The sequence below is a fragment of the Labrus mixtus genome, chromosome 19 (assembly GCF_963584025.1).
Source record: "Labrus mixtus chromosome 19, fLabMix1.1, whole genome shotgun sequence".
NCBI classification, from domain to species: Eukaryota; Metazoa; Chordata; class Actinopteri; order Labriformes; family Labridae; genus Labrus; species Labrus mixtus.
The window spans coordinates 14,405,131-14,428,030 of record NC_083630.1 but is presented as its reverse complement, the minus strand read 5'-3'; the positions used below and the strand labels follow the sequence as shown (position 1 = coordinate 14,428,030).

Here is a 22,900-nt window from a genome sequence, read left to right as displayed (position 1 = left end):
TCTTGGTTCAGTAACACTGTTGTCATCCTGTTTTAACAAAGCCATACAGCACTTTAAATGGCAGAAAAAAAATCATGAATGTACTTCATTTTTTAACTTTTAAACTTCAAAGATGATCTTTATCACATCTGTTAACACGATATATTACGATGCCTTCATTGATCTTTAAAGGGACAGTCCCCACACTCCAGCTTTATTTGAGTTCGTCTTTCCTGTATCTTTCCCTGTTTTTGTTGTGTGTTTTTTTGTTCTATATGAAAAATCAGATACAGTCTTTCCCTTCAGAGATTGTTTTCAGAACCTCGGAGCTGTATGATACAAAAATCTGACAGAATGACTAAAACAGCCAGGATATAAAGAAACCGTGTTTTTAGCTTCAGACACTTAAAACCATTAATACATCAAAAAAAAGAAGAAATTCCAACAGGCCAATTTTCTTGTAATACAAAAAGCTTGCTGTACATTTCTAATTGTATGTTTTGCTGGTTACCTAATGAGCTCTTAATTCATTATAGTGGGATGTTTTTCCTCTCTAAAGCAGCCTGGAGGTCAGGTAAACATATGGTGGCGTGTTTAGCTCTGAAAGCTCTAACAGGGTACAATAAATGACGTAGTAACGAGTGATTATCCTCTCATCTGGAATACAATTGTTGAGTAACATCTCTAATATTCCAACTGCCTCCATATTAATCAGATTACAGTCCCAATCCCCTAATCCCTGTTTACCGATGGCTCCGTCTTTGGGGCCGTAATCTGATGTTCTTTTATTCTTCTGGGATTGAAACATGTCGTTGCAGAGCGCAGGCATTTGTGATGTTGTTTGGACTGAGTCGACTGTTGTTGTTTTTTTTTTCACTACAACAATTCACTCTGGTTTTGAGTAAACAAACACAGGTGCACTAGAGTAAAGTGCTTTCATTGCGCAAATATCAAAACAGAATAAATTATATTTGAAATGCTGACTGAAGACGATTCATCCAGTCTTTGGTTGTTCTGTTACGCCGTCGCTCAAAGAAACCTTGATTTTCTATCTGATCTTTTTTTTCCTCAAGAAAACTGCTTGAAAATGTCTCTTAAATTGGTCAAAATAAATATATTATTAAAAAATATATTTTATATGTTTAAGTATGCAATTAACAGTTTATGATATTTCTAATTATACAGTACCACCAAATTAACTGTTGGTCTATTATGGCCTATTCCTAGACAGCTTTGAACTTTACATTCCTGTGACCTTCACATTGAAATAATGTACCACTGTTTGATTAGAGAGCTCATACTGACACTGCAGCCTCTCTGGATCATGTGAACAGACTTGGAAAAAAAAAACACAGGGACTCTATCAACAGTACTAAAAACTTCAGTCACACTGAAATAAAAGGGGCAAAAACATGAATTTGGAAATGTAACACTACAGGCTTGCTGGGTTCTCTACATGTGCTGTAGGTCTGTGTGTGTATGGGCACTTGTGTGTGTGTGTGTGTGTGTGTGTGTGTGTGTGTTTTGGGGGATCACTTGTCCTTATCAATATGCAGATCCCGAGCCCTCTCAGGGTTCATTAAAGCTAAAGCGAGGTGGATTTCATCTCCACTCTCTGATAGTCATTAACTCTGGCTTCCAGATTGAAATAAAGACATGAGATGACACAATAACAGCGTGAATCACTCACTGCTCACTTCATAGACCCACACACTCTCTCTTTGTTTCCCTCTTACACACACACACACACAGGCTCAGATATCCTGAGAGAAATGAAAGGCTTGACCAAGAGAGAGTTATGGTTGAAGCTATAAAGAGGTAACTGTCTCATAGAGCCTAAATTGTGTGTTGTGGTTACAGACAGCTACTTGTTTACGTGTTTATCAAACAACTATTCATTACCTGATTGCTGGACAGATTTCTGATTAGACTCTAATCTGAAGATTAAGATGCACAGCATACAAGGTTAACTACATAGTAAACAAAGGCATAAAAGCAATGAAAACACGGACTGCTTCCAGTTCATTCACTGAAATTCAATCAATGGCATGCTTTCTAGGGATATAAGATTATAAAGTGGATTTTGACATACATGTGGAGAGAAAAAACAGGCGACCTGCTTCCCTCTTGAAAAATCTGTCATGTTAGTAGAGCATGAAACTGCGGCCGTTAGTCTAACACTTGCTTGGCTGATCATCCTGATGTGCAGAGTGCTACTCCAGGCTTCAGTGTATCTGTCTGAGCAGAGGTCTTTAACAGCCATGAATGCCAAGCATGGGGGAGGCAGGCCAGGCCAAGCGTAACCAAGGCGGCCCAATGTCCTTGGCTCCGCGGCGGCCTTCACCTCACACTCCCTGCACAGTGAATTTTATGGCTAATTTCCGGCAATTTATCCTGGCACTTTCAGAAGAGACATTCCTGCGGGAATAATGTGCATAATTTGCATAAATCATCCTGATAGAATGCATATCAGCATGTAACCCCCCTCCACCCCCCATCCTGTCTCATGCTGCAGCGTTTACTTTGTAATCAAAACTGACTCTTTTCCACCAGCGGATGCACAACAGCCATGAGAAAGGGGTCTGAGTTTAGGCGAGTAATTACAGAGAAATGAAACCAACACACAGAGGCTCTTGGACAAAAACGACAAATCAATATAATCATCATTTTTGGAAAAACAAACTCAGAATTGTTTGGAATTTCCTTATTCAGCATTAGAAATATTTGAAAGTGAACAAAAAAAAAAGTTTGTTTCTCTATATTTACTCTTTTTAAAAAAAAAGTGATGCTACTGTAAAAAGACGACTATTCTCTGCTTCTGAAGTGCAGCTTTTTTTGAATAAAGCACAAAAACTCTCCAAAAGATGACTTACACTTTAACTAGGTGCCATCTAATCTGAGCCTTTTATCTCCCCACACGTTTCTTTGTCCTGTAAACTGCAGCAATGAGCCAACAGCCACAGTTTGGTCCACAGGCCTTATTTCAAAAGCCTCCTCTGTGTAAGCGACCGGCTGTCTGAGGAGAAGAGACGGGGGTCAGCATGCTGCATCCCCCCCCCCCCCTCCCTTGCTGTGATCTAATTTGACGTACAGTGAGAACATGCATATTCTCTTGGACTGCCTTTGTTACTATAATCAGCCGTGGTCAGATCGACTGTTGGCCGAGGGAGTGTGAGATGAAGGAGGGAAACAGTGGACTGTAGTAAGCTGAGATTTTGGATTTCTGTGCGTTCAGAGACATCCAGCCTGATGGAAATACTCTACAACACGCAGGCTGCAGAACGAGCTAGTGGCTTAACTAATCCGAGCGGACACACGGGCAAAACATGGCTGCACGGTGAAGAAGCCGTGCATTGTTACGTGCATTAGATTTTGTGACTGACGGGAAAGAAGTTGAAGTGTGTGTTTCTGTGTGCATTTAAGAGAAGCTCATCAGAGTGAGCAGTTTCGTGTTGCTACACTACCCGGCTCTTCCACTGGCCCTGATCCCAGAGTCTCAGATCAGATGGTATCACTGGTGACAACAGGACAGTCGTCCGCCGGGTGGACGTTAATCACAATAATACAGGGCAGGCTAATCACGACTCACTGATCAAGCGCTAAATGACATGCCTGCCGTACCCACTGTAACCAGCCCACTGCAGAGGGACTTGCACACCAAGAATGGCCCTATTTCAGGGGGGAGGATGGAGGAGGAGGCGGACAGTGGTTATGAGACTGGTGCACAGCCATCCAGACAATAATTACTCGATGACTGTGGTCACATTAGGAATCAGTCAAAGCAGATTAATTTCGACTGATAGCATTGGTCCCTCCTAAATGCAGATTTTCTTAATAAGAGTGAAATTGTGTTGCTGAGAGGGTTGGGGACTGTGAAGTCTGCTGTATGGGGGTCCTCCAATTATGTGGGGAGACAATGTCTTCTTATTTGCATGAATCAAACTGAACTTCTGAATGTCAGCGCAGAATTAGCACGCAAATGTGTTTTTCAAGTGGCCTGGTCTGATGTGTGTTTGCATGTGTAGACCGTATGTGCAGACACAAATAAGCTTGTGTGTGTGTGTGTGTACATGCCTGTTTGTGTGTGTGTGTGTGGTACAGTAGGCCTTTCACTAAATACCCAGAGACCCTGAGAATTACCCAGAGCAGAGAGGACAGCATCTGTTTGTGTGCTTGTGCCGAGCAAACAAGGCAATTTAGGGAACACCAAGGGAGCAGCTAATAAACACAACCTTATTCCCCCTTCCTCCTACACCTGGCTCTGAATAATACAGCGCTGCAGTGAGAACGTCTGCCTGTTTTTGGTTTGATTGTACGCTTGTGTGTGTGTTTATTAATACGCCAAGATCTGCTTGACCTAACCAGGAGGGTCACCTGTAAGTTAGCGTGTATATGAGTAGGTGTGTATGTGTGTCATTTAGTGCATGAGCAAATGTGTGTCGTAAGCATGTGACCATTCATCATCCTACAGTGAGGGGCATACCAGTGCTGCTGGGAAATGGCAGGTCTGCGTCCCATTATACCCTGGTGTCTTTGTCAGTTCTGCCAAAGCTGCGCCAAAATGTCTGCCCTGGATACCTGGCATAGAAACAGCACTGCACTGTTCACAAAAGGTGTATGAATATGAGGCTGGCAGGGACTACTTTCTCCCACATTGATGCTGGTCACAATGGCCTAATAACTGCATCCTTTTTTTTTTTTCTTTTTTTTTTTACAGGAAGAATACAACTGAGTTGACATCCAACCAGATTTAACAAATCGAGGGAGCAATATGGTTTAATATTCTATTCATTTGATTTTTTTATGCCATAACCCTGCAAACTGTCTGTCTTTTTCTGCTCAACTGTTGCCGTAAAAATGGTTTAATGATACCTGCAGCTTCGCTCACCGCCGCCACCGAGGATTCTGATATGTAGCCAAAGTGACACCCAGTGAAACCATGCATCAGACCAGACACAAAATGGCCGTCCAGTGCCAAACCCCACATTGGCTTTCACTTCATATCACACCAGAGGGCCGGGCAGAGGACTGAAGGCTTTACGTGGCATTAAGAGGAAAACCTCAGCCTCTGTCGACTTCTGTCACAAACAGGTATATAAAGCCTTTCATGTTAGTTCAAAGATCTACTTTCTTTTACCTGAACACGTGGTGTAAAAAACACAATTATTTCTGTATCTCATTTGCATAATCTGTGTTGTCTAGATATGTATTTGATCACAGCTCACAGACTGGCTCTATGATCCTGTTTGCCCTTCAACTATGAGCTCTTCAAGGTCTCCTCACCTCCTTGGTCATGTACCTGGCAGCCTCAGAAATTGGGCCTTGTTCCATCAGCCTTTGAGCCTTGGAGCCAAGAACATCCTGGAATAAAAGAGTAGGCGAAAATAAGTGCAAAAAGGGGAGATTATTCTGAGTTATTACATTGATTAGATTTCTAGAATGCTAATTAAAAGATGTTAGGACATGGGCCCAGCCAAGGATCAGTGGGTGCTAATAAGGACCATTAGGACTCTGTAATCTGTGCTGTAATGAGAGCGGTTAAAATGTTAAGTTTGCAGGGAGGAAAGTGGGGAGGTGGATGGACGGATGGCGAGCAATCCAGAAAAACCAATCCCACACTATCATTATAAGCGGTAATGGTGATGTTTCACAGCCTCAGCAAAAAGATAGAAATAAAAAGAAGATGAGTGAAATTCAATTACACCAAAGACTTTCAGAACAATAAAAACATTTTATTATTAGACAATTAACAGAACAGTTTAATGGTTGAAGGTCACATACCCCCTTGTCTTGTATTATGATTAGGTTTTTCAAAGTTACAGGGCAGTATCTTTTAACAGGGAACCAGATTCTCTTTCTTCATGTTTTATGATTTTCATACTTTCCATGATCTGCATAAAAGAGGGTTTTAAATTGTACTAAATTGTCTCAGGTGCAGAGTACAATGTCACAGTTTCTATGGAAATGTTCTGCCTTTAGATATCAATCATTTGAGTTCCGGTGACGGTGTAGACATTGTTTTGATATGGGGGCCTCAAAGGTGGCAACTTGTGCTTATTTTCATTGTCCAAACATCAATTTATTTATGAAATGTTAGGACAAAGGATAGAAACCGGTTTCTACAGCCTTAGATTAAATACTGGCCAACCGTCCAAAACCATTTAAATAATTTGCTCATATGACTAAAAAATAAAAACATCAGAATTTCACATTTGAGAAACAGTATGGCCTGTTGGGTTAGTCTGTTCTTATTAAAGGTTTCTGATTTATTGTCAATCAACTGTTAGACAGCAGACTAAATACAGGCTGAGGACTGACAACAAACACAAAAATAATCATTCTGCAGCTAACAGAAAAACGGTAGACTCGTACAAGACAGACGGTTGAGAAGTCAACTGAAATTAGAAAGGTCGTTACTTATTCAGTGGATAGTCGTTATTAGTGAATGAGTCTTAATGACAGGTGCATCCCACTCATTTACAAATTAGAGCGTTTCCCTTTAATAGGCCCGCACATTTATCACAAATAATGAGTTGTGTTGAAAACAGGCTGGTAAATACTCGCCCTAATGGCTCTCACTGTTCATGGCTTCTGATGTGCATGCAGAGTGAGTTCAAAACAACAGAAACTGAATACATGTTAGGTCACACTAATGTTGGAGTTCCTGTTGGCCATCTTGCGGCATGCTAACAGTCTGTAGCCACACTGCTAGTTGAGTCAGTATTACACAGCACAGTTTGCTTAGTTTAATGATTTATGTTCATTAACAGCAATGCTGATGTAAGGTGGGCATAGTGATCGAAGCTGAATAATGAAGTTAAAGTATTCATATCTTAGCCTAAATCAGAAGATATCTGTTTCTGCATTCCTTGAACTTTGCATGACAGGGTTACTGTAACTTTGCTAAACTAGCTCATTAGCCAGCTAATGAATTAGCTTTGATCAAAGCATGTATAACTTGTATTACTTTTAGTTCTCTCTCCTGCTCAACCCTCTCAGCTGAATATGATAACCTTCCTTTGTTCATTTGACCAAAAAAAACAACAACACATCATTATTTCACATTTAAGAAACCGTGAACGGTGAATTAATTATTGTAAAAGCTGTTTGTAAATAAAAGTTGATTCATTTTCAATCAACTGTAAGACAGCAGACTACGTACAGAAAGAGGACCAACAACAAACAAAACATTATCATTCTGCAGCTAACAGTACATTCACCTATGTACCGTGCATATGCACTTTTTTTATGTTTTCTGCATTGTCTGTGCTTTATTAAGTACATGTGACTCTTCCTGCAACCAAAATGATCTGCGGGTGCAAATAAAAGCTTGAGGCTTCAGAACATCTGTTAAACAAACTTGGGTTATTTAACGGTGGTTACATTTGTTTTCAGCATTCAGCAATTACAAAACGTTATGACAATTCAACAGTTTTCAGATACTTCAGTCTGGACTAAAGTGATGGACTGTATGAATGGAGAGTCTTCTTCAATCAGCACGTCAACTTCCTTTACAGGTGATGACACATGGCACCACTAGGTACCAGATACCTGAGAGTGGTGTGTTTAACCGAGCTTGGGGCCTAACATCCAACCCGCCTTATGGTGCAGAGAAAATAGAGGCTGAAATTACAGCAGCGGTATGACAATGCTGATAGGCTATAAAACCATGTCATTTAATGTCCCCTCTCACTCCCCCTCAGCTTTGCACTCTGGTCTGCTCGCCATTAAGCCAATTCATCACCTCCTCATAGAAGGCCACGAGACAGCGCCAGTCTATCAGTAACTCTCTTAAAGATGTGGTTACTAATCTGATCATCAAGGACTTCTGCCATGTTAAACATGGAAGTGAGCGCTCAGACTCGATCCATAGAATGACTTTAGAGAGCTGCTCAAAACAAAGCAGCGCCCTCTCTCTCTCTCTCTCTCTCTCTTTGAGAGTGAGAGAGTTTGAAAAGCTACGGTAATAACAGCACAAATTAAAATATGAAAAACACTGATGTAGCAATAATGTTAGATTGTGTCTGCCACTTGAAGCCAGTTGTTTGATATGTCACTTTTCTAATGACCTCCTGAGAGAGGACTCCGATTTGCATTTCTGGTCCCTGCTCCTGTAATGGAAAAAGGTACAGAGGAGCATATTTCACCGGGCCTGTCAAACCCACTCACGCCCCTCTGCAAAGCACTCAGGAACTTCATTCCATCGCTGCCCATTCTCACGGCCACGCTATCAAATTGACTATGACAAAATTAGCAAACCTAGACTGTTTGGACACATTGCCAATAGAGCAGGTTTCTTTTTTTTTTCCTTTCTAAAAAGTAATCAAACCCAGGAACATCAAACACAAAGTCTCCTTGAAAGTTGTTCAGTCTCTTCAGTGCAATATTCACAGCGGCCGTAGATTTATGTAATCGTGAGCTTGTTAGGAAGATTTCTCAGGCCTATTGACAGTGACGTGCACTCGGGGTTGGCAGAGGTGACATCTGCGAAGCACAATTCTGCTGCACCACCACGCAAAAGCAATTAAAGATCTATATTCCCAGACAGGTCCAGACTTCCTTCTATGGTGGAGGGAAACATGCGGTCTAATGTCTTTATTAACATGACATGCATGTCCCTTACGCCGTCTTCGAATGACAATCACAGGGTCATCATGAAAAGGGGGGCAGCAATCAGTTAAATCACGCTCTGAGGACGAGACTGTGTTGACAAGTCGGGACGTCACGGCGCATTTTCCAAAGCGTACAAAGGAGATGCCGAAAACACCACACTGGAGTTTTTTTGCAACAAATACAAAGAAACAAAATGTTACCACTACTGTAAGTTAGGAGGAGAGCATGATGGGTAATTAAAATGGTTCAGTTTCAGTTGGACAAGCGCTGCTCAAAACACACCACTTACTCATCAGCATTAAATTAATCTTGACTGGATAAAGTAATTAGTTCAGACTATTAATTACTATAATCACCCATTATCATGTTGGCTTTCATTTGAACAAGCTTCATGGATGTTACAAGCCTGTAGGAGAGCCCTTCAAAGGGGATATTCTCCGAGTGCTAATTACTCTGTGTTGTGAGGATAAGCCTTTCTTGTTTCTATGCGTCTTAACAAATCCCATTATAAAAGGCCAAAAGCAAACAATGAGCAAGAACGTCTTCAATCCACGCTTTCCTGTGGCACTCGGCTTCGATAAAAATGTGTTTCAGCTGAAGATGTCAATCTGAAAAATTGGTTAATGTATTTTCATTTTCAAAGAGACACAAAGCTGGACATTGAAATTCAGTAAACATTACTTAAACATTAGTAAGGGGCTATTTTCAGCGGTGGATGAATACACTTTGATTTTAGGTGACAGGATGGTGTGTGTGAGATCTACTTAACATCAACTGTAATTCAAAAAAAAAAAGAAGGTGTTTAAACAGAGGAAAAAAAGGAAAGGAAACTTTTTATTAGTTGAAATTAGTCTTTGGTTTTGTACTTAAATGAGCTTCAATAAAAATAAACTTATCACAAATACATATGTACCTTCTAAATAGTTCTTTACATTTATGTGCAACAGAAATGAGATGGTGGGACTCTACTATGTAGGAAGTAAATGACAATCATTTAATGATACATCATGACTTCTGATTGACTAAAAGTTAAACTTCAGGATTAATGTACTCATTCACTGCATTTATTTTTAATATCCATACTTTGTGCCAGTGATTCGATAATTGTTTCAAACTATTCAGGATGATGAAATATTGCTGTATCAATATTTTGTCCCACCTCATGTTAAATGCAATATAATACAACCACAGTGTCCACTGCATTGAGATTTAAGATAAGATGAAGCCTGTTATTCCAGCCGTCTGTGAGCTGTGATGAAATAAGGATGGGGTCTGAGATGGAGGTGGAGTGCGGTAAACAACGCGGCCTGGCTCCCCAGCTGTGAAGGTGACACAGGGACGCTACACGCAGAACAAGCCCTTTTGATTAATCACAGGATATTTACTAGCTCAGATCTAATCAAGGCCTGCAGGATCACAGGCTACATCATACACGGCCCAGGAATTTACAGAGCAGAGTTAACCTGTCACCTGCCACTGTCCTCCTCCTTACATCTATAAACAGTGTGTATAGTTGGTCCAGCGGTTACACACCACAGGCAGGCGCACTGATACAGCCGCAGAAGTGATTGTTTTATTTCTGCAGAAACAATATAACCCGCAGTCAGATACTCAACACATGTCGTTAGATATAAAACCTTATGGCAGAGGGGAGAAAGAGCCATTTATCTCAAGGTGGTCGTGGTAATGGGATACAAGAACGTGAGCAGTTTTCTCGCTAAGTAAACTACAGCGCTGTGTGTGCAGAAGCCTGTCCTGCCAGCCTGTAGCAGCGGGATAGTTATATCTTAAAGAGAACACACAAACCTAGGACTACTAGAGGATTATGGGCAAAAAGGGTGTAAGATACTGTCACCTCTGATGGACTATAATATGACTTTAATAATAATTTCAGCACTCAGAAAAATGTTCCTTTTCAGAGAGAACAGCTGGTAACTGTTACCCTCCAGGACAATTTTATTCTTTCCAGATGACAAAATTACATTTTCACATCTCTGTGTGGAGTTTAAAGGTTCATCAAATGATCAGATCGAAAGTTGAGCTCTGTACATGGCTGTCTAGGGGATCAGTTGCAGATCAGCGACAGAAAAATATGGAGGTTTAAATACATTGTTCAACTTAGCAATTTCCTAGCACATATAACATTTAGATTATTCTATTAGCACTTAAACACTGACATTCTGAGAAACCTGAGTTGGTTGACATCATAAACAGTACTTACAAGATGCTACATAAATACTAATATAGTTGTTGTTGGGTTAGGGTTAGGGATGGATGTGTAAATAACTACTAATACAATTTTAACAACTCGCCATGAAAATTGTAATCATTGTCAGTGTTGTGTGAGGTTTATTTCAACTGTAAAAAATGACTTAGGAAGTCAGTTTTTGTAATAGTTAAACTTTAAACTCTTGAACATGTTAACTATAAAGTTTTAATTAATTTTAATTCTGCATATTTATGTATTTCCTTTTGAAGCAGGACATGTGGTTGTTGATGTGTTTGGTTTTTACATGGTGGTGGTGGTGGTGGGGGGGGGGGGGGGGGGTTATTTTGATGATTCTTTTTGGGCCTTTTTACATTAATTGACAGGATAAAGGAAGAAAGCCAATAAATGTGGTGAGAAGAGTATGGAGACCATAGACTGTAAATATGGAGACATGCTTAAAAGGACGGAGTATTGACTCTGCTGTAACCTCTGGGTTAGGGTAACAACAGGAGCGCGCTCTACTCACTGGCCTGAACCAGAAGCCCCATTTGATGCAAATTAGGTTTTAACCTTGAGTGCAGGATGAATCATCAACATTTGTATTCAATTTTTTTTCAATTAAATGACAAACTGTTAAATATCATTTAAAAATAACCATATAAAAAAAAAACTATTGTCACTGTTGGGCCAAGTACATGCACATATGTGACAATCAACAAAAAAAAGATTATTTGATTTCATGAGATGTAAGACAATGGTACATCTGTAAAGATAATTAAAACTACTGCGCTACAATTACTCTCATCCAGCAATCAATTCTGGATCGAAGACAAATGCTCAACACAACACAACTGCAGAGGCTAAAAAGTGCATCAATAACTCCCACAATGATTTATAGGAACAAGAAGCAAAATTCCTTTTAGCCTACATGTGCTTCTTCAATAGGCTGCCTGGAATAACTTCTGCTGCCAATGTATTTACGGTCGACTTTCACAGAAAATGTGGCGTGTTCATTTTATAACAAGCATGCATCTGCAACTGCACGAAATGGATACAGACGTAACCTTTAGTGTGACCTGCGAGTTGTCTTTTGTTGTTAGCACATGTACATGAAGAGACAGGTGCAGCGGCCTTAGTGCTGCCTCTGTGTTTATGAACAGTCGGGTAAAGTGTGGCCGGCGCTCTTGTGTTGCCTGGAAAATGTCACTCCACAGGGGGTGTTGTCTCATTTCGAAGAGGTTTAAAGAGAACCCTGACAGCACTGACACATAACAAGACACTCTGAGTGTTAAAAGGACAAAATATGAGGTCCAATGAGACCATGAGAATTTGAGAATGTGTTGTGTGCATACTTAATGCTTCCCTGAATGTTTTAAATTGCCTTTGTCCCCCATCCATACAAATGTGAAGAAGCTCTCAGCGTTGATTTGAGATAAAACCCCTTTGTTTGTGTTGAATAACAAGTGATCTGTGGTGTTTAAGCAATAGATCACTTAGCGCTATTGAGCCAGATCTCTGCCGCATGAGCCCCGGACAAATAGTTAGTCTATTAGATGAGAGCGTTTTTGTCATTCTCCCCCGTCTCAGAGACATTTCCGCGGAGTGACGAGCCACATTAGACGCCAGGAGGAAGAGTAATTTCTGTGTCACATCCCTTTAGCCCGACCTCGCTGACAATCACCAAGAAGAGGGCGTTCTCACGAAAAATTAATCACATTTGCCTTTTTAATGGCATCCCTCGACCCTCTGCCAAGAATTCACAATCGTCTTCCCTGCCTTGTGTCTCTGCGGCAGCTTGGTATCTCGGGCGGTGACAAAGTGATTTCAAGGAGTGTATCAATACTTACATCACCCCTCTGGCCCTCACTTTTCACTGTTGACACTGCAGCACTCGGAGCCAGGCCGAACTGGCAGAAGGCCATCCACTTCGGAGATAAACGGGGAGAGATATCTAACGCTGGGTTGGAGGCACAAATACATCATGTTTTAAGATCATAAATTGTTGAAAGGAGTGCTCTCAGTGAGAAATCTTAAATGTGTTCTTTAGCTAGCATCTCAATATATGAGAAAACCTTTGCTGGAGGTGTAGTTAAACTGCATGCTTAAGGTCCATACTTAGCATGATCAAAACGATGATATAAACACATCAAATAATTATAGACCTTTTGACACTTTTACTAGGGCATCATTTTTAGTGTTTTATATAATATTACAATATCTTCTGCAATATTTTGAATAATTTTCTCCATACGTGTGAAGCAGTGATTCTCTGATATTTCTTAATATACTGTGTATGACTTTCTCATTTGGTCCATTAATGTGTGATTTTCCACATAATAATGTATTTGTGTCTTAAACATGACATGATAAATGTATAGTTTGTGAAGGAATACTTATCCATACTACACACTAGGGGTGGGAACTGCAGGGCTTATGATACTGTATGTGATATTAGGTCCATCAGAACTATAATATCAAGTCACAGCAATTCTGTGATAATTGATATAACGCAGAATAATCATATAATAATACATCACAATATCTAATTCACTAAAGAATACAAAATGCCCCTTACGAGTTAAAGTACAATATTGATATTTGGCACCAACAATTTGATACTTGTATCATGCCAGTCAGGATGAGGATGTATTGCTGTATCAGTATTTTGTCACCACCCCTGCTGCATACTTCTTGTTCTAACACAGAAAAAAGACCAGAGGGAATTGATTGATCTGAACCATCTCACAGTGCACTGTACTTTGTATAATTATGTCACCAATCAAATTTGAATTTGTTTCTTGTTGATTCTACAAGCAGTTATCAAATAGAGTTGAACGTTTAAACTGGATGACTCAGAGTTAACAGTATCACACAGATGCACTACACTCTCTCACTTGTACTGTTTCTAAGAACTAGGGGTACAAATGACGTGATTTATCTGCTCAGAAGTCGTTCAACTGTCTCGTTCTCTTAGAAAAGACAGGAATGGTTTCTGCTGCCATCAAATATTCAGACTGACTTGTAGTTCTTGTGGGTGAGGAGCCCTGTAAAATGACTGGGAAACAAAACACTTGTGGTAAAACAATGTTCTGAGGACATTCTGTCAGATTCCTCTCTTTTTTACAGATTTCATCACTGAGCTGCTGTGGCGTAAATGCTTTAAAACACTTTGACATAACGTGCTGCGTCCAGAGACCCTCTGCTCCTGAATAATGAATCTCCAGTATGTTCCCAACAGCTGTCTTCTTGCAAGAAGTTTTTTTTTTTTAAGGCTTTTTGTCACATCTCTCAGGTCTTTACTAAGAAAGCGGCATAATTTGAGAGAACACACCTTTTTTTCTCATCACAACAACAAAACCTGACCAATAAGTGGCGCTTTAACTAACAATACACCGCTGTGATTGGCCAGGAAGCAGAGAAGTCACCTGCATTGCCCATTCTTTGCTGCCCCCACTCTTCATATTTAATTCAGAGGTTGTGTATTTCTTTATGATTGCAACATCTGTTTGCTCCCAGTGCCAGCTCCTTCTGTCAGCCACCCTCTGTTCAATAATTCCTGTCCTGACCCCTAAGAGCCCCTGACATCACAGCAACGGCTGCTGCTCAAACTTCACCGGGACCAGACACGAAGGGACAGGTGCCTGCTACCAAATCATCTGGTTTATAAACATGCATCACCTACATCACAGGCCCTGTCGTTCCTGGATATGTCAAATAAATGATCTCCTTCTTTATAAAAAAGTGAAACGATATTGATAGTAGCGAAACATAATGCAAACATTAAAAAGACATTGTGAGCATAACCTAAACGCTTATTTCTCCTATTTAGATTTAGAGTTTTAGATTTCACATTATATAAATTGGCAGCAACATGGCAGTTTAAATACCTGCATCATGTTTGTGTGTCATGTACATGGGGGTGGGCAAACCAATGAACAGATCTGTGAGCTTTAAATAAAAACAACACAGAGGCAGAGTCACCTGAGCTCAAACTGTACAGTACTGCTAAAAAATCGAGTTTATGTTGAGGACAAGCAGCAAGGTTGGAAAATAAAGCCAATGTGGAAGTGCAAAAGGCTGCAGTTCCTCAAGTGTCCACTTGAGGCTGGCACCAGAAGCCAAGGAATCTCCATTAAAGCCCATATAAAAATGTACATTTTAATTAACATGGTAACAACCTGGTGAAAAAAACTGTTGTAGTCTCTATAGGTCATTTCTTTATCGTCAAAATGTTATGTTGGGGGACTTTGTGTGACTTATCTATTTGAAGGCTTAGAGTTATGAGTTACTAGGCTTGATAAAGGGTAATTTGACAGGCTGACTGACAGGCAGGCATGTAGAAACTGTTAACCAGGAGGCTTCACTTTAACATAATCCTGTTACTGACTTGATGGCGTTGTTTTTCTTGTTTGGAATAGGCCGACTTGTGGACGAGCTATTCGAGCTAGATGGGCGTGTTTGAACAGACCAGATATTCATTCACCAGCCTCAGCTCCATGTCCTTGGAGTCAGCAATTCCAATATGGCAACTGCTAGAGTTGGGCTTCAAAAAGCCTGCTCAGAAACAAATGGGTGATGTCACTGAGACTACGTCCATGTTTTACAGCTTAGCAGAAATTTGATGCAACTGATAAGATTCACCATTGGAACTTTTTATGCTTTTTGGATTTGAAACATTTAATCATTTGAAGTCTAAAATATATTTTCACATGCCTACAAATCCTCAAAGTTGAACATGTATCAATTTGTCTTTGAATACATTTGAACCTTGCTTTGACTCTTCAACTCAAGCCAATGTATTCCTATTCACACACTTATTTTTGAAATGACTCAAAAATATTATCCTTGAGATGTAATTTCCCAAAACAGAAAGCTCATTTTACTTACACAGACAACATGTTCTATTCGGTGTGCTGGTGAGTATTTACGACAGAAAGAAAGGGCAATTGGGATTGAAACAAAAAAAATACATTGTCCATCTATATTTTCCGGCAGGAAAATGTCACCCAGTGCAACAGTCGGGTGAGCTTTTATAGATTTTGCATAACAATTGAGCTCCATTTCACCAAGGATTTTCAGGTTTTGTTAGGTGTACAACAATATTTGTAGCATTGATTCATTGTTTTTTTTTATCCTGGTTTGATATACTCTGATATAACCACACCATAAGTAGAGGGATAGCATCGACTGTGACAGGTTAACCTACATCAGATTTAAAGCTTGTCAACACTTGTGACTGATCAAAGCATTTTGTCTGATTCTCAGTGTGATCCTGGTTGTCAGACATTGAAGGTGGTGGGGTCCATAAACAGATGCTACCCACTGACCTTAGGAAACATGGCGGAGGGGCCAGATGTTTGGATGACCTCACAACCTTGGGACCAGCTGATGTGGCAGTGATGGAGATGAATACTGGCAGAGGAAACTGATCTAGTGGCATCAGAGGTTCCCGTTTTTCCCACTTTTTTTATGTTGGTCTTAACCCCCAGAATGGGCAATCCTGGAAGGCAGGGAAAGATGGAGGACAGAGAAGAGAAATGTGTAAACACAGTAGAGAAAGAGAGACAGAGAGAGGGAGGGAGGACTGGTCAGTGGTGCTGACGGTTGTCAGAGATGTTGAGTTCAGCACAAACCTTTGCCAGAAGCCATCATGTCAAGGCTAAGTTAGCTGAATGAACAAGAACAACTCCGGGCCCTGCCACTTTAAATCTCGCTCAAAATTCAACAGCTGTTTCTTGAACGAATGCAGATGCAAAATAATGATAATAACGCCTGCTTACAGCTCCTGCTTTGAAGTAAACAACGCTTCTTGACCACACCCTGTGCACATGGCGTCTCATTAGCTCTGCTGTAGCTCTTTTGGTGATTTAATTTTAGCGGCAGCGAGGGGGTTTTGGCAGGATTTGTCACAGAAAATAAGTGTGAAAAAAGTGTATGCTTAAACAGATTTATTATGTGAGAGCTAACTATTTCTTTCTTTCATCGTTAAACACATTCCTTTTCCTCTCCATTTTCACTGCCGTAACAAAAGCAACCAGTGAGCGCACACAGTTGTCAGAAACAAGCATCACATCTCTGTAATAAATATCTACAGTTGCTTCAACATCATTTCTCCTCAAATCAACGCCTGTGCTTGTCTACTCTGGCATCTGAAATTCTTAACATTTTGACTGGGCGCATCTTGGCTCCAAGCATCTTCACTCAGCTCAGAGAATGTCTTTGTGCCAAGGCCACAGCCTGTGGCAGTTTTCCTAGTGACAGATGAGCATGTCAACATGTTTGTGTGTGTGTGTGTGTGTGTGTGTGTGTGTGCTTGTGTGTGGTGAAACAATAGGCCTCATAAGCTGTGAACAGTCCTGTTACGGACAGAACTGGCACTTTAACCAGTCAGTCGATACCAAAATGTATAGATCAGAAAATGTTGCATGGGTACATCTCAGCAGATACTTGTGCTACACAACAAAAAAAATGCATAAAAGCACACTATCGCACAATGCATGTGTACTGACTTCTGGAACATTCTTCCACTGACTGGTACACAGAACTTGGCCTCACACAGATGGACTGGTAACACCACTTGTTGTAATTACTTGCTGAATAACAGAGCTATCTAAACATCCGCAAAGTCTCTTTTTCCCAAAAGACATTCATGCGCCAAGTATAAAAGAAAAGAGGTTCTTATTTGTCCAATAAAGATCTCCTTAAACTATAATAGCATAAATAGCGTGAGTACAATAAGTGGTGAGCTGCAGCAAAAGAGAACTGCGACATGTGGATCTAAATCTGTCCGTCCTGTCTCCAGGCCTGTTGGCAAAGGGCAGCTCAGCTGTAGCAGGCAGATTGTGTGAACAGGGGACGACCAACATCTCTCCACAGGCCATACTAAGGTGTCTAATCCAGGAAACACTGTGAACATACACCCTGTGGGCTCCCACAGTGCATTGCAGAACCAACGCCCCAGAATACACTGCAACAAATCCTCCATCTTAACAAGACAGTTTTTTCTGTTAATGAGCCATAACTGTTGATATACCGAAACAAAATTCTAGTATGCTAAGATTTCTCATGAATTTCTTTCACATTTGAGTTTTTTTTAAGACTTTTAAAATGTGTGATTGTGCAGTAAATAAGAAAGTCTGCCTAACTAAATAGCCTGAGGGTATCTTTTAAATATCTTTATCCATTAAGGTCCAATAAGAATCTTTAAAAAAAAACTCTCTGATCAATGATACGAGTTGTTAGAGTTAAGCTTAAGAATTAGATGGCTCATAATAACAACCATGTCAAAAAATCTGATGTTTGTTAAGCATTGTTAAGCATTTTTCTTTTAGAGAATTATTTTACGTCTCTGATATTAATGTGGGAAATTATATTTAAAAAAAATCTACTGTGATAAATTTATAGATAATATATTTACACATTTCAGCACTTTACCTGAAGAAATATAGCCAGCTCGCCTGGGAGTGCGTCTGCTGTCCAGCACCTGTCATATCGGCTGAGTGTCACCCACGTCACAGGGTGTCGCGCAATGACAGCTCCCAATGTCTGCAAAGATGAAGCCTGGGGAGGGGGGGGGGGGGGGGGGGAAACAGGACAGATCGAAATTTCATACTCAGAAGTATATCAAAGTGACTCCTGTCAGCATTGCATCAAAGCAGAGAAACAGGAACTGTTCATTTCTACAGTAGACAGTAGGACTGGGTGGAGGAGGGTTTCTGGGGCAACAGGGTGGGAAGGTGAGGACTGTAAATTACGTTGGGTGACTTACAGGAGAAATGGTGACAATGAAAAGCACCTTGTCAAACTCGGCCATTTTGGATTTATGACAGCCGAGTCAAAAAAGTGACAGAGGCTGAAGTTGACTGTTTAGACAAACCCGAGTGATTTTTACGGGATCCACTTTTCTTATCTCATAAGCAACGATGCTGATGCTAACCTAACATGACACTGGAATTCTCCTGTTTGTAGTGTGCTTACGAATACTTTAGACTTTGGTGGGTAAAATCTAACGCATCATTCGTCTTCTTTGTGTTTGTTTTGCTTCGTGTATCCACAATGGTAAAAATCAGTATATCTGAAAATGTTGTTTAATGTCTTTATGAAAAATGGACACTACAGAATAAAAGGTTTGTATCGATAAAACAAGAGCTACAAAATAGAGTGATGATTTTTTTGTAGTGAAGAAAACAAGTACAGCAGGCACAAATGTGATCCAAACATAACATAAAACAACATGGACAGTTACCATGGGGCAAGCCTTTTTACTTAAGCAGTCTAGATAAACAAGTGTGTGTGTCTCTGTTCGCGCAGGCCGATAGTGCTACAAGACACACAGATATGACTTGTGCAGTGATGATAAATATTAGCAGGCTTGAGGCTATAGAAATCCAAGGCAACCAAAAATCTGTTTTTGTCCCAGGGCCAAACTCTGCACTGCACTGTGGGCCACTTCTGATTTCAGCACTAGCTGGTGTAACGCAACCAGCCATGCATTAGCATTGGCCCTGCAGTTAGAGCTGGCTCTTAGGATCCTGTCACCCGAACTTATCATACACTCTCACACACACACACACACGCACACACAGAAATTCATGCGGCCAGACACTCACACACAAACATTAGAAAAAGCCGCTCATTTGCTTCAGCAATAACGCAGACACTAATAGGTTTCATACCAGTCTCTTTCTATCTCTGTCTTTTTATATATATATATATTGAGGCACATCAATTAGAGTTGTTTTAATATTTTTTTCATTTCCAACACACTGACAGTAATTTGTGAATCGGCTGATACGGCATACCAATCCAGTTCAAGCTTAAGACTTAAATAACAGCTGTTTACTATTAACTCTGTATTGATATGGTTTGATTGCTTTCATTTTCGCATGTATGACAGAACTTTTAATATTCCACGTTTGGCAGTCAGTTGTAATTGAGGAAGAATATGTAAATAAACATATCCAAGTACAAATAATGATTTGAAATGGAGAACATTTGTTTGACATATCTCTGTTCTTTGAGTCTGCTTGACAGAGTTAGTGAAACCGATTTTTAACTTATACAGTAGAGCTGCTATATTAAATCTTTTTTTTTTTTTTTTTTATTGTTTTTCAATTTGTAGCTCAGTTTGTTTCTAATAAAAAGGACCTCTGTCTTACATTCAGATCTGGATTAAAAACTGTTTTATGACCAATAGGGAATTGCTTACCTACAAATAAGCAGAACAACTTCTAACTAGTTAAGATAACATTAGCAGCAGCTTGGCTTGCAGCCTCTCATTAGTTCTTCTTTGCTGCTCCAAAACAGTAGTATACCCGGATTTATAAAACACTGTGTTAGAATGCTGGCCAGACTTAGGTATACTTGACAACACTCAATCTAAAATCTTTAGCAGCATCCCCACAATTCCAGCACTGGTATCACTATCAAAACTACGCTCATATAAATAACAGTATCTCACCCACACAAAGGACAATAATTCCAACGTGTTTGGACCACAGAGACCTCTCCAGAATCTGCACAGGACCAACACACAGCAGTTCTTCACACAGTCGGAAGAGACGTTCCTCTACACAACATAAAAGCCTGAATCTCGCTGTTTAAGCAGCCGGCCCATCTCTCTCTCTGCACTTAGAGGGGGGCCTGAGCTAGCATACAAAGTTCAACAACTGTGAAGAAGGAACTATTAAAGAGGACACACAAAGCAGTGACCTTGACTGACAAGTGCTCTTCATTCTGGCCATAAACAGCAGTGGGGCCTGATAAGTGTTCATCGGTGCGGGGAGTAATGACCTATCCGTCAGCAGCGGTTGGGCTGTGTGAGGTAGTATAAATGGAACATACATAATGTACAGCAATAATACCAGCACGCTCACAGCCTAATGTATTATCATTATTCTTGGGGACCAGGGTTTTTCCCCCCTCCCCTAACCCCGCGTAGTGTGCCTCAGTACGGCGTGTAAATGCCTTCCGGCCACAATAATTTCATTCTAATCTTTGTTCCATATTATAATTTTCATGATCAGAAATACAGCGGGAAGCAACACCACGTTTCTATCAAGGACTAAACAGAACACAGGCCATAACCAGAGGTTTTATATGATTGTATAACCGCCGTTCTTGGAGCCCCAGTCAATTCACGATAAGGATGGAGAAAGCTGTAAATTTATGTGATGTCCATCTTACACAACATTATTACAGCCTGAACCAGCCTTTGGTAGGGAAGCTGTTTCCACACTAGACACTCTGAACTTGTTTTAAGAGGATATTAGAAAAAGTTTGTAAAAAAAAAAGACTCCTAGCATCTTTGTCAAAACCTTCATCCTGAGCTGGAAAATGTAAAAGAAACAAAAAGGGTAATATCTGAACACAGACTTACACTATGTCTTGCTATCTTATTAATCTTTTATATTTGCACAAGGTGGGGGTGAGGTGTGGGGATTAACTTTAAGTCCCAAATGTAAAAAAAAAGGATGATTGTAACTTAATTTTGTAACTTTTTTCTAAATACATTGGATTTATCTGGTATAATTCCCTGTATTCAGAAATATCCCAATATATCTTATCACAAAAAGAAAAGCTATATCGCATTATCAGTTTTAAAAAAAATCATGCCTTCCCTAAAGTGTAGTATGATTGTTTGTGAAATTAGCTTAAATGGTTTCAGAAAGCTTCCCCATTACAAGATCATGTGACTACGACTGCCCAGGTGGACCTTTTCCCCATTCAGAATCACGACAGAACATCTGAACTATCTGGATGTGGAAGAGTTGTATTACTAAACCTGCAGAGGTGATCTCCATCAGACAGCAATCAGAATCCGTCTGCCACTCAAAAAGTGATGCAACTTGTAAATGACAGCCTCTACTGTATGTAAATGAACAGATGACTTCTCTAAATATTACACACCTTTACAGCTTATTTTCTATGGATGATAACTGTGGAGACTAAAGTTGTTTTTTTGTCAAGGACTGTAATCATGTTTATTTTATCGGTAACTTGTATGTTTTAATATGAAGCCTATAAATATTGACTTACTTTGAATCAGGCCTCAAGTGCCCACTTGAGGGACTACAGTTTTGGGCGCTTCAGTGCCATCTTCTTCTTCAGCCCTGTTTGTTTGCCCTGGTGACACAAGTCAACTGGAAGTCAGCAAACAAACAGACAGACTTTTGTGTGGGTTGTTTATGAGCGTAAAAAAGAGATGCCTACAAAGAAAAAACATTTTTTTTAGTGAATAAATGTAACTGTATGTGCAGGGTGTCAGTGCACGCTGCATGGATCTCATTGCGATCAAGAACATAAAAGTGTTTGAGGAAGATTTCAGGGGTTAGAAAAACAGATAAACGGTGGCCTGCAATGACCAAAGAAATGTAATTGATATTAAACAGAATGATATTATGACATTGACAAAGACATTGTTTCAAAGATGAATTAACAATGTGTCAAAACAACATCTGATTACTAGAGTAAACGAAGGAGGAGATATATACTCAGTAGATCAGATCAACATTTTTAAGAAGTCAAAGGTAAAAAGGGTAAAGTCTAAAATATTCAAAGCTCTTATAGGCAATACATTCCCAAACCTCTTTTTATTTAGTTTCTTATATTTAAAATGAACAACAAACAACGACACAAACAAGGCAAAAGGTGTATTTCCAAAAATGATCAGATCCCAAAATACTAGCTAGTGAAGCTTCATTCTGTCTGGAGCCTATACTGATAGTGCCGACAGTCATCATGCAACACCGTTAATTAACAGGCGCTTCGAAGGCCTCCCACACACATACTGCATCAAAGTCACAGCCAATGTCCTGATCCAAAACTCCTCTCTGCTCTACAGAAACAAGGATATGAGGATATGAAGTGCTACTACACAACCCATCATTCCTGCAACACTTGCTGCTTGTTGTAAGAGAGTATTCTTGGAAAATGAAATCAACTCCATTATAAATGAACTGTTGTGCTGCATTTCAAGAAAAAACAAAATCTGATTATTATTACAGTGAAACAGCTCCTGTGTAGTATTGTGTTTTTAAAAAGGAAAAATCATATTTATTTAAGGGAACAAAGGCCTAATCTGAATGTTGAGAATATCGC

The 22,900-nt window shown here is 40.0% G+C and overlaps 1 long non-coding RNA gene across 2 annotated transcripts in view; it reads right to left on the bottom strand.

The window, feature by feature from the left end:
* Positions 1-4,802: 4,802 nt before the first annotated feature.
* Positions 4,803-22,900, bottom strand: part of LOC132994384 (uncharacterized) — a 39,822-nt gene continuing 21,724 nt past the window's right edge. Inside the window, exons 4-8 of one of the 2 annotated variants that reach the window (XR_009676667.1) lie at positions 21,839-21,925; positions 18,236-18,361; positions 16,129-16,301; positions 5,761-5,870; positions 4,803-5,340 (exon numbers count right to left, since the gene is read on the bottom strand). This is a non-coding gene — a long non-coding RNA (uncharacterized LOC132994384). Of the gene's footprint in view, positions 5,341-5,760; positions 5,871-12,635; positions 12,759-16,128; positions 16,302-18,235; positions 18,362-21,838; positions 21,926-22,900 lie in introns of those variants that run through there. The other variant, XR_009676668.1, reaches the window with a different exon arrangement.